Genomic DNA, 15,729 nt, shown 5'->3' with positions numbered 1-15,729 from the left:
GGTCACCACTGTTCTTCAGGTGAGACTCTCTGGGGGTGGGGGTGAAGCTGGAGAGGTCATGACCTCCTGCCCTGTGCAGACAGCAGAGGGTGGTAGGAAATCCCTGGCTCAGGTCAGGAGACTGCAGGACAGACTGACCCAGCCCTGCCTGCTGCTGCTGTGGGGCTTTGGGCAAGTCACTGAGCAGCTTTGGTCCCCACAGCCTTCAAAGCTCCTATTTCACTTGATACTAGATGTTGATACAAAGATCAAAACCAGTAAATGGGAAGACATTTCGTAATGTATATATTAGTCCCTAATTATTATATTCAGTATTAACTGGTATATTAACTGGAAGGTGAAATAAAAACACAACATGGACATCACATCAGCTTCAGAGAAGACGTGGCCCATCTTTCTCAGATGAAATATTTGTAAAGATAAACACTCTTCTGGGAGGTGGAAACTCCCCCCACCTCCTCCCATGCAGGGTCACCCCGTCCTCTCCAATCACTACTGATCAGCATCTTCAGGAGTAGAGAGAACAGATTCTCCTTGGGTAGGGCTTGGGGAGAGAGGGCAGGAGGTCACACTCCTGAATTTCCAGAGCCCAGTTATTTAGGAAATCTCAGAAAAGCTGGCTTCTGCTTCCAGGTGCTGACCAAGAACAAGAGTCATTGAAGGCCAGAAAGCCAGCACCATGGTGGGAAGGTCAGGGTTGGAATGAGACCAGGATCCCAAGACTAGGGAAACAGCACCCAGATCTGGAGAGCCAATGGAGCAGAACCCTTCCCCCACCGCTCCCACTTCCACCCTATGGAAAGCTCCACGTCTGTGATTAGACAGACAAGGGGGGGACCTCTGTACACAGGGGGCGGGTAGGAGACCCAGGACACCTGGAGCATCACTCATCAGCCAGGTAAATGTCTCCTCTGTTATGAAAAGCAACACAGGAAACAGGTGAGCTAAGAACCAGAATGTCTCTGCTGAAGGGAAACAGATCTTTCAATAGGTAGAGTAAAGCTTACCTAGAATTGCTTGACATTCATCTGAAAGAGAATGAAAGATATAAACTATCCCTGAAACAAAATTTGTGCCTAGGGAGAAGTCAAAAAATAAAACTCTGTATCCTAGAAGTTCCACCTTCAGAACAATCTGAGGCTCCAAGCTCCGCTGTCCTCTCTGGGACTTAGTCAATTGCCCTGATCTCCCGGCAGAGTGACCCTGAGCTCTGGTTCTGTGGTTACCTTGTCCCTCTCAGAACCCACCTCCCTGCGCAACATCATGGCTCCTGTCCTGCCTTACCTTTTTCCTCCATGGCCCTCTCCTTTGTCTCTAGGACATTCTGTAGAGCCTAGCACAGACTCCTCTATTCCTGTAGCTCCCACATCCCTGTGGAATGTTCTCTCTGGGTATAGCAGGCAGCCTCCAGGAGCAGGAGCAGCAGCAAGGTCAGGCTCACCAGGAAAGTCGGCTTCCAGGGAGAGGCCCGAGGGAAGAAGGGCTCTGCAGTCAGAGACCCCACAGAGACCTCATCAGGACACAGCCCAGGTGTCCTGGACAGCCCAGCCCAGCACACCCCTGGGGGTGTCCGGCCCCTCCCTCTGACCCTGCAGGGAGTGGGGAGGGGGGAGCAATGCTGACCTGGGATGACAATGGCCATGACCTTCTCCTGGCACAGGACAGGGTTGAGGATGGAGCAGGTCACGCTCCCCACAGAGCTGTCTCTCATCACCAGAGCGGCCTCCACGCTGAACTGCTGCAGGGGCCTTGTTGCCCCAGCCAGGTAAGATACTGGCAAGCAGCTAAGAAAAAGGGCCTCATACCATGGGGCTGAAGATTTAACATCCCTTTGTTTTTTGTTCTTGGTCATAAAAAGAGAAAAATGTATTAGAAAGTACATTAGGCAATAAATTACATGTACAGCATACTGTAAGTAAATGGCATGGAAAATTATCTGTTTAGAAATTAGTTATTAAACAATTTGGCCCACTTGACAATGGAAGACAATTTATTGTACATGCCTGACAAGCAATCCAGCACAATGATTATAGTAAGTCCTTCTTTTGCTTTTGTTTTAGAAGTTTCTTAGGAAAAGTTTTTAAATGAAGTAAATTGTGTTAAGGAGTTTGTAGGTAGAAAAAGTTCTGATAGCTGAGAAGCAGCTGGTCTCCAGCTGAAGGCCATATGAATAGAAGAGTCTGTATGCTTAGGCTTTAGCTGATAGGAGTGTACCGGCAGCTATCGGCTATCCTAGGCAATGGTCTAGCTGAAATAATGAGTTTTAGTGTAAGGCTTAGTTTTTCAACCTTGAAGATTGCCTTCTTGCGGAAGGCACATAGCAACAAAAAGTCTAAGGGATGCACTGATTGTTTCTGCTTTGTTTCTATGCACATGATAATGTAATCTTACTGCTTGCGAAAAATGTATAAATAAAGGCCTGCTGAGCCCCTCAGGAGAAGATACTTGCACCTCACCAAGTGTCAGTGTCTCCTCATCTACCACATCCCCTTCCCCTCAGTCATTAACACCTCACCTAGGCTGTCTTTTCCTTTCAAGGACTCCTGACCCAACATTTTGCCAAAAGCTGGTCTGTGGCACTGAACAGCCCCTCAGTGTCCTGGGCCTGGACCTTGGAGAACTCTAGGAACTGCCCCCCCCCCCCAGGGGTGTCTCCACTGCATCTGGGGCTCCAGGAACCAGCCCTAGGCCGTGCACACCACACGCACCCCGTCCTCCTCTGGCCCTGTGATGTGCACTTGGGGGGCAGAGCCCACACCAGCGGAGGGAAGATGAGAGCCAGGTAGAGCAGGACCCACCTGTGCACACCTCCAGGGGAGGCTGTCAAGGTGCATTCTGGGGGTCTGGGGGAGACCACCCCTTGGGGAGCAAGATGATGACCTGACATGTTCACCTCTACCTTTCTACCTATTATTTTTATAATTATATAAACATGTTCAAATCTTTGTAGAATTCTTTTCTTGTTAGAAGAATAGACCTCAGAATCCATAAAACCTGTATTTTCTCATTTCTCACCAACATCTCAGCCACTGCAAAGCATCATCTCCTTCTAATCCATTCTGTTCTGGGTGATTCAACAAAAGCCTCCCATTTGTCAACCCCAGTCTCCACGGTCCTCTCACCCAGTCTCCCTTCAGTCAGGACACTCTTGACCTCATATTGAAACCACCTCTATCTTGGGTTGGTCACTTCCCTCTGAGTGTGGCTTGTTGTGACTTGGCCCCTGCTGAGCCCCTTTCCTGACTTTTCTCCCTGCACCTGCTCCTTGAAGGCAGCACAGTCCCAGGGTCCAGTCCTTAAAGCCCTGTCTTATCTCATACCCTCTCCCAGGGCTTCTTCTCCCTCAGCTTCTGTGTCTCCTCATACATCACTTCCAGATATCAACTCACCAGCCTCCCCACCTCCTTCCCTCATAGCCCTATCTCTGTGGATTGATTCCATGCATGCTCTTCACAATGAAGATTGTACATCAGAACTCATGCTGTTATCTAATCTGAGGTAAATTAGTAATAAAAATATTCCTAATCCTTTATCCTTCTTCATATCTACCTCATACTCTGCTACCTACATGTTCTCTTACTGGCTGGGTTCTCTTACTGACTGACTCTGGGTTCAGTCATGTGACTTTATGTGTCTAATGAGAGATCAGCTCATGTGACTCAGCAGTTTAAAAGTGCTGCCCCAGGCCTCCCCTGGTGGCACAGGTGGTTGAGCGCTGCGTTGTGAAGCTGTCTGTAGCCTCTGCAGCGCTGGTTCGATCCCAGCCCGTCGGCAAGGGTCCCACATGGCACAGCAGACCTCTCCTGTCACGCCTGCTGCTCCCCTCAGCAGTGTATTTTGTCAGTCTGCCTATTCTGTTCCCTGCTCTGTCTCTGGTGAATCCTCTCACCCTCCTGCACATCTGGCCTGTACCTCAGTTCTTGTATAAATAAGTAAATCTTTAAAAAAAAAAGTCCTGCCCAATGGGTCTTCCCTCTGCCATGTCCATGGAAGGACATCGTAGTCCAGGTGCTGGAGGATGAGCTCATGGAGCAGGGCCTGTCACCAACCTTTCCCCCTGAAGCTGTCCTCCTCAGCCAGGAGCCAGTGACCATTCATGTAACAAATCCAGCCAAGGTCCACTTGATAACCTTTTCATCTGACCAAAAAAATGTAGGAGTAATTTCAGCGGAGATTAGTCAAGTCCATGCCAGGTTGGCTGAAGTTCCCACCAGCCCATGTGAATACAAGCCCATTACTACAGGCCACTGAGAGATTTTTTTTCTATGGTTCTTTGTTACACAGCAGCACTATGGTGACAGGTAACTGATACACATTATCAATGTCCCTGACATTAAATATCACACAGACTGGAGTAGCTCAGACTTCTTTCCACAGCTCCCTCCACTAGCCTCTACAGCTACCCTGTCACCTTGCCTGCCTCCTGGGTGACATTTCCTGCACCTATGCCTGGGGCTGAAAGGCAGGGTTTCTGGGGCACATGTACCTTGGCTTCTGGACACCTTAGCTAAGAAGCCAAAGAGCAGGGGCACGTGCATATGTAAATTCAGACACCTGGGCCTCAGAGTGAAGGATAAAAAGGGTTCTTGGGCTCTGTGGAGTCACTCTGAGGCTAATGAATGGTCTCAGCTGCTGTCTTCCTACCAGCTGATCTGTTGCCTGATATAGCATTAAAGGCCTATAAAAAGATAGTGAGGACTCCAGAATTCTCTTTTCATCTGCAAGAATAGACAATGAACCTACTTGGCCTGGGATTGTTGCACAACAGATGGAGTAGAGTACCCATAGTGCCAGCAAGGCACAGAGTAGAATCTATATGATCGGGGCAGACAGGTAAAGGAGAGTCCTGGAGTCCTCAGTGACTTTTCAGGCATTTATTGATCTTTTACCAGGTACAGGGCAGGCAGTGGTGCCTGGAGGCTGGGGGGCTGGGAGGCTGGCAGGCCTCCCAGCCCCCGGCAAATCTTCATTCTTTCTGGGCTCTCTGGCGTTCTCTTGTGGTCTCTGCTTCTCCTTTGCTACTCTACTGGTTCTGTTCTCATTCTGTTTTTGTTCTCCAGTTCTTCCCTCCAGCCTCCCTGTGACACCACCCTTATAAGCCCAGTCTCAGCCCAGGTATGCTCACCTATGCATGCCCTACACACTACTCCAGGTGTCCACCATCAGGCATGCATGCAGGACTGCAGGGATTTATGATCAAAGCTAATGGTGGAAGGGTGGGAAAGCCTGACACTTTTTCCACTTACCCTACAGTATCCACCCCTGCTGGAGACCAGCTCCAGCTACAAGTCATGTCAGGGTTCTCAGAGAGGAGAGGACGGCGTCGGTGAAGTTTTTTGGAGGGCTGAGAGGAAGTGGAGCGAGGTATAAGTGAGGTAGACACAGACACTCTCTCTGGTGCAAGTATCTCCTACTGAGGGTCTCAGCAGGTCTTTATACCTTAAGGCAAGCACTGAGATGACATCAGCATAAGCATCAAAGCAGAACAGAGACAATCATTACATATTTTCTCATGAATATACAAAGACCCTCTTGATCTCATACTACAAAAGGACACTTCTTTAATCTGATTAAGGAAATCAACAGGGACAATTACTCTCCTAGGTACACCTCATTTTCTAACATAGTCAATTGTCTAAGACAGTACAATGTTCAGTAACAATCGATCATCCTATCAAGCCTTCCTGATTTTGGGGTGGACATGAAAGTCCGTTGCTATGCTATATTACTAAAATCAACCCATTCTCTAGCACTAGCCTATTATCAATTACTTCAAAGTGATCTAAAACAACTCATCAAATCTATGTAAGTTCTACTGAAGTCTAACTCTTAACTAGAAATTCCTAACCTCCACACAACCTGCGAACTGTTGGCCTTATGCATACACCAGGAATGTATTGTTGCCGCAAACAGGTACCCCCCAGGTTAGGCTATGTTTCCAAGCACAGCTGGTTCAGGGCAGCTTGTTCTCCATAGTTCTCAGGGCCAAAACATTTCTTTCCTAACTATATCTTTAACAATTTTTACTTCTTTTGTGATAGTTCTTGCTTAAGAACAATGAGCCAATTGTCACCTGGGTCCAAATTAGGTTTTCACATGCCAGTTAATAACTAACTTACTTTTGCATTAACCAAGAACAAAGAGGGGAGCATTAGCAGGCATTGCCATGGAGACTTCCTAGTTCAGATCTTCTTTGGAAAATGCAAGAACTCCCCTCTTCTGGGAAGTACAACTTTCCCTCTTCAGGGGAGCAAAGGAACTCCCCTCTTCTCGGGAGTCTCCCCCAATGCCCGGACCATGTCAAGAGACAGCATGGGAGGTGCAGCCTGCAGCACTCCCCCAGATGGAATGGGAAAGTAAAGGAAACACACACACACACAGTGATGGCTTTAATTTCTACTTTAATCTCCCCTTCCTTCCCTAACCAGCATGAGTCTGGTGGGGGGGGCTAATCTCTGCCCTGGCACAGGAGTCTTCACCCACCTCTGAGCCTGCATACCTACCCCTTGTTGAGGAGAGCCTCTCTCAGATCTGGTTGTCACTCCCATAACTGAAATAGCCAACCTAAGGTGACCCAGGGCCTTCCAAAAACAGTATAACTCCCAGGTTCTGTTTATCTTTACAGGTCCCCTGGGGTCTATGTAGAGCCCTTCTGTTCTAAGGCACCTGCCCCACCACCTATGGGTGGACATCCACTGTGTTTGCTGTGATTGAAATTCCAGGGGAGGAGAGGAAACATCACACAGAACCTGACATATATAGAGGTCAAGGAGTCAGATCCAGAGAAAAGGTATTTGTGAGGGGCAGGAAGGACACAAAGCAGTATCTCTATGATCCAAGCAGATGGGGTAAAGGAGGAGTGAGTGCTGGAGCCCTCAGAGGCTTTTGCAGGCTTTTATTGGGATTTACTAGGTACACAGCAAGCAGGGGTTCTGGGGGGCCAGGAGGCTGGCAGGCCTCCCAGCTCCCAACAAGTCTTCACTCTGGGCTCTCCGGCCTCCTCTCATGTTCTCTCTGCTTCTCTCATGGTTCTGCTCTCTCGGCTTCTTCTTCTGCTTCTCTCTCTCTTTCTGCCCCTTACAGTATTCTTACAGAAATTTTAATAAATTGTATTATAGATTCCTGGATATACAGGGATCCACCCATTACCAGCTGCCATCAGCACCATCCAGGAAGTGACCCTCATCACAGACCCACTCAAGCAGCATGTTGAGAACCAGCACACTTCCCAGACCTGGCCACACAGTCACACATCAGTGACCCTCAGCTGGCTTCCAGGAAGCACTGCTAAGCCAGGGTCCAACCACCAGAATCTTGGAAAACAATGCAGGTCCCAGTCCACTGCAAAGCACCTACCCCAGCTGCCCACTGTGGAGCACCAGTGTGGGAGGGGTGCAGACACAGCTAGCAGAGGCCAAACCCATAGCATTGAGGTCTGGAAAGCAATGGAGAGGAAGAAAAACAGAAAAAGGCCACAGGAGTTTGAAAGTCAATATTACACCACAGAGAGAGAACAGATCTCCAGAACTCTCTCACAATGAAACGGAAGATCTGTTCCTCTTATCACATTTAGTATTGGAGTTTGTCATCATAAAGAAATTGGAAGAGGCAGAAAGCAGAACAAGGTTAGGCAAGAAAAATCAGAAAAACAAATGAATGTCCTGTGAAACAAAATGAATGAAAATAAGATTGAAAAGCATACTCTAAAAAAAGAAATAAAGGAATTGAAGGATGAAAAAAATTAAAATGGAGATGAAAAATACTACAGAAATTTCTAGTGGAATCAACTAAATGGAAGAGTAAATTAGTAAACTGGAGTTCCAACTTAACAAAGAAGCAAGATATAAAATGAAAAAGTTAAAACATAGTAAAAAAAATCAAAAAACACTTCTTGAACTATCCAACACCAGGTGGAAAGCAATATAAGAATAATAGTTATCCCAGAAGGGGAAGAGAGATAAAAAGGAAGAGAGAACATATTTAAAGAAGTGATAGAAGAAACTTCCCAAACCTGGAAAAGGAAACAAGTATACAAATCCAGGAAGCTTAACCAATACCAGAGCACCTAAAACAAATGAGACCAACACCAAGTGGTGAAACTTTCAAGAGCTCAAGCCAAAGAAACAATGTTGAAGATGGTAGGGGGAAGAATAAGATAACCTACAAGGGAACCCAGATCTGGGTATCATCAGACTTCTCAGGAAGAACATTGTAAGCAAAGAGAGAAAGGAAAGATGTGACTAAAAAACTTAAAGACAAAACCTGCCAACCAAGAACATTCTAACCTGCGAGGCTCTCCTTCAGATATCAGGGAAAATAAAAACCTTCTAAACTAGTGTGATGTGTCTGTGGCATCGGATGGTGGCTACAGAGACATCAAGCATCAGGTAATGCAGTTTGTTGAGTCAAGTCAGCAGTTTATGAAGGACTCAATTTGACTAGTTAAAAGATGTACCAAACCTGACAGAAAAGAATTCCAGAAGATTGTCATGGCAACAGCAGTAGGACTTTCTATAAAAGGATTCATTGGCCTATTTTGTGAACTCCATCCATATTCCTACTAATAACATCACTGTTGGTGGCCAACTGCCATTCCAGAAGAGTGTTTTTCACCTTGGGAATTGGCGAATTAGTGAGAACTCAAGAAGCTCATGGAGTAAAAATTTGCGGATATATTTCATGTTTTTCATTTTATTTCTTCCAAGATGTTTTCTATTTCCAAATTAAAAGAATTACATTTTTTTTTAAAATAAAAACCTCCTAAAGAAAACCTGAGTTTGCAAAACTAGACTACCACTCCAGGAAAATATTGAGAGTAACTGTAGTACTGAAGCCCAATAGAAACAAACATATAAACTGAAAAAGGAAATAGATGCAACCAAAAATTAAAAACAAAATGTAAGCAACAGACTTCAATAATCAATTCATACTTCAATAATCACTCTAAATTTAACAAATCGAACTGACCTATTAAAAGATGCAGAGTATATAGCTGGATTAGAAAAAAAAATCTACTTCTGCTGTCTCTAGGAAACACCTGAGCACCAAAGGAAAACATAGATTCAAGGCAAAGGTTTGGAAAACAATCCATCATGCAAATAGGACCCAAAGGAAGGCAGAAACAGTCATACTTACATCACACAAAATATATTTCCAGCTGAAAAAAGTAACAACAGACAGGGATGGACAATGCATAATGATTAAAGGAGCAATATGTCAGGAGGACCTAACACTCATCAACATATACACAACACAAGAAGAAGCACCAAGATATATTAGTCAACTACTATCAGCTCAGAAAACAAACATTAGAAAAATCACCTTTATGGTAGGAGGATTCAGCACCCCACTCACACCAGTGGACAGACCAAAGAGACAAAAAATGAATAAGAACATAAAGGCCTTAAATAAAGAATTACACCACTTAACAGACATCTATGGGACTCTGCACCCCCCAAAAAATAGAATGTAAATTATTTTCAAGTACATATAGGACAATTCCCAGGATTGATCCAATATTAGATAAAAGATAAATATCAACAAATTCATGAAGACTGAAATCATACCAAGTGTCTTCAAGAAACTACTGAAAATATCTAATGCATGGAGACTGAACAACACTACTGAAAGACCACTGGGCCAATGAGGAAATCAAAGAAAAATCAAAATAAAAATATACCTCAAACAAATGACAATGAGGACACAAACTTCCAGAACATATGGGACACAGCAGAAACAGTACAAAGAAAGAAGTATATGTCACATAAAAATAAAAAAAGAAAGCCCAAATAAACAACATTTGCCTCTCATTTTGAGGTACTAGAAAAAGAACAAAAATATCCAAAAGTCAAAAGAAAGAAGGAAATAATAAAATTATAGCAAATAAATAAAATGGAAATTAAAAAAAAGTCTAAAAGACTAATGAAACCAAAAGATGGTTCTTCCAAAAATAAACCAAATAGACAAAACTCTAGTTAGGTTCACAAAGAAAAAAGAGAAAAAAATCAAATAAATAGGACTTTAAAAAAGAAATTATAGTAAAAGGATTGGCACAGTAAAGAAGGGGAGAGCCAGGCCAAGTTTCTGACAGGCAGGAACTTTACTGTTCTCCAGGCGAGGTTCACCAACCCCTCCATGGAGGTCAGAGAAGTCATACTCACTGTGAGGGAGGGTTGCCTTTTTATAGGGTGGGGAAATGTTAGGCAGGAAGCCGGTTATGCGGAACCACAGTTGTTTTTCTGAAAGTTCTGTTTCTTGGTGGTTTCGGCTGATCGCTCTCAGGTCCTGTTTGTGCAGGGTGTCCTCTGGTTCCAGGAACTCAAGGCAATGGTGGAATTTCCCTCTTGCAGACTCAAGACTCCCCTGCAGCCTGGGCCCTCAGCATGTCCCTGTACCCACCTTACAATAGGAGCCTCCCTGGTGGTGCAAGGGGTTAAGTCTCAGCACTAAGAAGCTATTGGCAGCCATTGCAGCATGAGTTCAATCCCTGGCCAGGGAGCTACCCACATGGCACAACAGACCTGCCTTGTCTCTCCTGCTGCTCCCCTCAGCAGTGTATTTCAGTAGATCTGCCTGTTCTGTTCCCCACTCTGTCTCTGGTGAATCCTCTCACCCCTCCCACACCTCTTGCCTAAACCCCAGCTCCTGTATGTATAGATAAATAAATCTTTTAAAAAGGGGAATTACAATGGGCACTGCAGAAATGCAGAGGATAATGAGAGATTACTACATACATTTATACACAAACAAGTTCAACAACCTAGATGAAATAGACAAATTCTTATTATTATACATTCATCTAAGACTGAATAGGGAGGAAATGAAAAGCCGGAGCAAGCCAATCACAAGCAAGAAAATTGAACAGTAATCAAAAAACTCTCCATAAAACAAGAGGACCAGATGACTTCATAAGCAAAGTCATCTACTTAATTCTACTTAATTCTTCATAATTCTACTTAATTTTCAAAGGTGAACTAATACTAATCCTGCTCAAACTCTTTCAAAAAATTGTGAAAGTAGAAAATATTCCAAACACATTTTATGAAATCAACATCACTCTAATACCAAAACCAAACAAAGAGAACATAAAAAAAGAAAACTACAAACCAATTTCCCTAACACAGACATAAAAATCCTCAAAAAAGTTGGCAAACCAAATTCAACAATGTATTAAAGGAATTATATATCATGACCAAGTGGGATTTATACCAGGGACAAACATATTGTTCAACATGCAAAAAAAAATCAATCAACGTAATAACCACATCAACAAAAAACAAGATCAAAGCCATATGATCATGTTAATAGAAGCCAAGAAAGCACTTGATAAGATTCAGCATTCTTTTATGATGAAGACCTTCAAATAACTGGCAATAAATGCAATATATTTTAATATATTAAAAGCCATAAATTGATGAAAAAATATATTATTGAGCAAATAAATATAATAAAGATGTCAGCAGAACTTCTAGCCCACAGCTCTTTCCCTTTAAAGATTCATGGCCAGGGCCTCAGCACTCCTGTCTAAATAAAGTTGCATTTCAAAAGGGTCAGGAAGCCAGTCAAGCTTCTCTGTCTCTCCAGGGCCATCTCCCAGTGTCTGCATCTTTCTCCCTTTGCCTGTCCTCCCTGTCTTGTCAGGAACTTTGCAGCAAATGGTTATGCCTGCTGAAAAACAATGCTATCGATGGAACTAATATGAAGACAGTTATGTATAAAAGGAACGGTGCTGATATGGGTGCAAGTATCCTTTTGAATTAATGTTTCTGTGTCCTTTGAGTAAATACCTAGGTGTGGAATTGCTGGATCAAATGGAAGCTCTATGTTTAGTAGGTTGAGGAATCTCCACACAGCTCTCCATAGTGGTTGGACCAGTTTGCACTCCCACCAGCAGTGCAGAAGAGTTCCTTTTTCTCCACAACCTCGCCAACATTTGTTGTTGCTAGTTTTTTTAATATGTGCCATTCTCACTGGTGTGAGATGGTATCTCATGGTAGTTTTGATTTGCATTTCCCTGATGACAAGTGATGTTGAACATTTTTTCATATGCAGCACTATTTACAATAGCTAAGCTTTGGAAACAATCCAAATGCCCAAAAATAGATGACTGGATCAAGAAGATGTGGTACATATACACAATGGAATATTACTCAGCAATCAAAAAAGATAAACTCATGCAATTTACAGCAACATGGATGGAGCTGGAAGGGATCATGCTCAGCAAAATAAGCCAGAAAGGAAAAGAAAATACCGGATGGTCTCACTCATAGTAGGAATCTAGAAAACCTAAATAAGGAGCCAGGAAAAAGAATAACTATAATAAAGAAAAAATCAAAATCAACAAGCCACTATAACCAGAGACACACTAAACAAAGTTACATTCAAAGAGTCAGATAATAGGTCCAGCAGTCTTGTCTCTGTGGGGTAATCTCCGAGGGCTGCATCCCCTCCCACTCTCCAAGACTCCCCTTTGCTTGGGAAGTGGCTTTGTTCACTTTTTCTCTCCACCAAGGGTTTTGCCAATTATCAATGTAACAAATGTGAGGACAGTTAGGTATAAAAGGAACCCTTTATCTTTAAACCCTTGCTCAGACCTCACGGGGTTACCCAGGTCTGGGACCTCATGCATGAATAATAAAGCTTCTCCTGACCTCACCATCCTGAAGTACACTTGTTCTTCCCCTGCCTGGGTAAAAGGCCAGAATTTCTACAATTGTGGAGGAAACAGGTGCTTGGGTGGGGGGAGAGATGCAGTAACCACACCTGAGTGGGGAGATCCTATACTGTCCAAATATTAACAGACTTAAAGCAATGGTATTTCACTCAATAATTAATTAATAATAAAAGGTTATTATAATAAAATATGAGTAAAAGATGATAATTTTAAAGGAAAGGAAATTGACACGAACGATGTGTAAGAAAAGAAAGCACAAGACAAAGAGGGAGGTGGGGAGAGGGAGGGTTCCCTGCAATCAGTGCAGACACTTGGGGATGAGACAGTGTTGGGGACACGCTTCTGCCCACGGTGGCTCAGGCTTGCTCCTCTCAGAGCCTCAGGGGCCCAGAGCAGCTTGTGAGCTGCCCACATGGGAGACCCAGGCATGACTGGGAAGAGTGTCCGCATGCACTTCAGGCCCCTCCAGGGTCCAGGGGGGACCTGGAGATCCTGGGGGGAGGGTGTGAGCAGCAAGTGTTGCTGGTGGGCTGGAGTCTGGGCCTGGGTCCCCTTCCTGAGGGAGTCAGAGGGGAGAGGCCTAGGGCAGCAGAGGGAGGAGAAGCCCCACCCACCCTGAGAGGCTGATCTGACAGTTGGGGGATGCCCCTCACTGCTCCTTCCTGTTCCAGGACTGTGCCCACAGGCTGTCCACAGACAGTCACCAAATGTTCAAGGCTGTCTCTGACCAAGTGTTGTTTCACTCTGAACATGCCAGGCTTCACTTCAATGAATGTGTTGCTGTAACCAGCTGAGATGTCTTCCTCACTGTACAGCTGGGAGATGGGCTCAGCACCAGGAGGGGCCTCCCAGGGTCAGGTAATTGTGTGACCAAATCCCAGATAGAGCAGGTTCACCCCAAAGTTCAGCTGAGCTCTGAATAGGGGTCACCACCACGTGGTCCAGGGCTGATCCAGGAAATTGGGGTTAAGGGGAGGCAAAAAACATGTTAGATTTTCCCCTAGAAATGCTGTGTTCTCATACTTTTAAGATGTTATATGTTTGCTTTCATAATCTGTACAGTGTTTGTTTTGTTGTTTCCTGGAGTCTGTGGGTTTGGAGTGCACGGTTCTTGGGTTCACTCTGGGAAAGGTTTCACCAGAGCTCCCCTTTCAGTGACACACGGCAGAGTATCCCAGGCAAGTTTCTCCATGAGACAGAGACGTTAGTTATATTTAAAGAACAGGCTTATTAGGGAAGATATGAAACAGTAAAAGACACTTGCATAGACACAAGTGGGCAGGAAGAGCTGCCCCGAAAGGCTGAGAGAGGCCTGCAGGGTTGTGGGGGGGTGGCCTTGAGGAGAGCTGCCTCCGCTGAGGGAGGTCAGTGAAGAGAAGCCCCAGCGTGGAACAGGTCACGGGCAGGCTAGAGGCTGCTGCCCTGCAGAGGGAGTGAGTTGGTGAAAAGAGGCACCTGCATAGTCACAGGTGGGCAGAGGGAGAGCTGCCTTCAGCCTGTGTGGAGCCTGCACTGAAATAGTCCTCTTCTGTTTGGGAGGGGGTCACCCCTTGTGAACCTTCTGTTAGTTGCTGATTCTGGATAACCATGCAGAATCTGAAAGGGACAGGAGATTCCAGGATGGGCTCAATCTCCGTATCTTTACCCTTGGGCCTGTGCTCTAGATACCCTATAGCAGTCTGATCCCTGCTTTCGTCTTATTCTTTGTAATCTAGGAGTTAGTACCTAAGGATCTTGGTTTCCATAACTGTGTCAATGGCTGTGCTAATCCCTTCTACCCCCACCTCCTTGTATGAGCCAGGTTTCTGGTCTTGTGGCGCCTCCTTTTCAGTTTTTTTCTATTCCTGTCCGCCATCATTTGCACGTATGGGTTAGCTGAGCTGCATGTTCATAAAATATTACTGAAAGGAGTGAGTGATCAAAAGAATGTGGAGACCCAGCTCCGAAACAGTGGAATCCCCTGCCCTCCTTGTTCTCAGAACTGTTGTCTCCATGTCCACAGTTCCTGCTGGTGAAGCTACACACACAGTCAGGCAAGGAGTCTGCCTGGCATGGGTACACACTGGGATACCAGTATCTGCTGAAACAGCAGGCAGACATTATGGTTAGGTTAGCAAGATCAGCCCAAAAACCTTATTTGTAAAGATTAGCAGAAAATTAGGTAAGAATAGGAATAGAGATAATATGCTTTGATTTGCAGGAACTATAGTGCCCCACAAAACAATACCCCTGGTCATTCCACCTGAGCTTCACCAGACAACACACATCCCTGATAACACACCCTCACACATGCACATTCCAGCACATACTTGCCCATTTTCTCTGAACCTGGTTCTAAGTAAATATGAGATGCCCTTGGATTAGGCTGCACTGTTTTAGGTGTCAGCCCTTCTAGGCCTCTCTCACTTGGGCTTTGAGTTGTTTTCTTTTGTCCTGCACTGCTCCCACCACTGCTGTCCCTTCAAGCAACACAAGCCCCAACCCCTGAGGGTCTGTGAAACAGCAGGGTTCCCAGAGGGAAGCAGTGCCATCCCGCAGCTCCTGCCTGGGGGCACCAGAAAGGGGGGCTACTTGGTGGGGGAGGAGCCCAGGGACCAACAAAAAGGCCACCAGGGAGAGGGGGATTCAGTCAGCACCTGTGCACAGAAGTGCCGTCCTGACTCACCATTTTAGATCAGGGATTTTTCGTGTGTCTGCAACACACCTAGACTGTGTGGAGCTGGGAAAGGGCTGTGCTCCCAGCCAGAGGTGAGCTGAAAAGACCCCACAAGCCAGTCCCTATCCAGACGCCTGAGCCCAGAGGGGGATGCAGTCAGTAGCTGGGCAGACTGGGGTGTGCAGAAGTGCCCTCCCAACTAGCCATTTTAGATCAGGGACTTTTTGTGTGTCTGCAACACACCTAAACTACATGGAGCTGGGAAAGGGCTATGCCCACAGCCAGAGGTGAGCTGAAAAGGCCCCACAAGTCAGTCCCTATCTGGCCACTGGAGCCCAGAGGGGGATCTAGTCAGTGCCAGGGCAGACCTCGGGTGGTCGGAATTGCCCTCCTGACTCCC

General features: G+C 45.4%; 1 pseudogene; it reads left to right on the top strand.

The window, feature by feature from the left end:
* The first annotated feature begins 8,126 nt into the window (after positions 1-8,126).
* Positions 8,127-15,729, top strand: part of LOC119251355 (protein transport protein Sec61 subunit gamma-like) — a 9,276-nt pseudogene continuing 1,673 nt past the window's right edge.

The sequence above is a fragment of the Talpa occidentalis genome, unplaced genomic scaffold, assembly GCF_014898055.3.
Source record: "Talpa occidentalis isolate TD23 unplaced genomic scaffold, MPIMG_talOcc4v2.1 talOcc4.2, whole genome shotgun sequence".
Classification (NCBI taxonomy): Eukaryota; Metazoa; Chordata; class Mammalia; order Eulipotyphla; family Talpidae; genus Talpa; species Talpa occidentalis.
The sequence above is the reverse complement of the archived record's forward strand: the minus strand, read 5'-3'. Positions and strand labels throughout refer to the sequence as shown.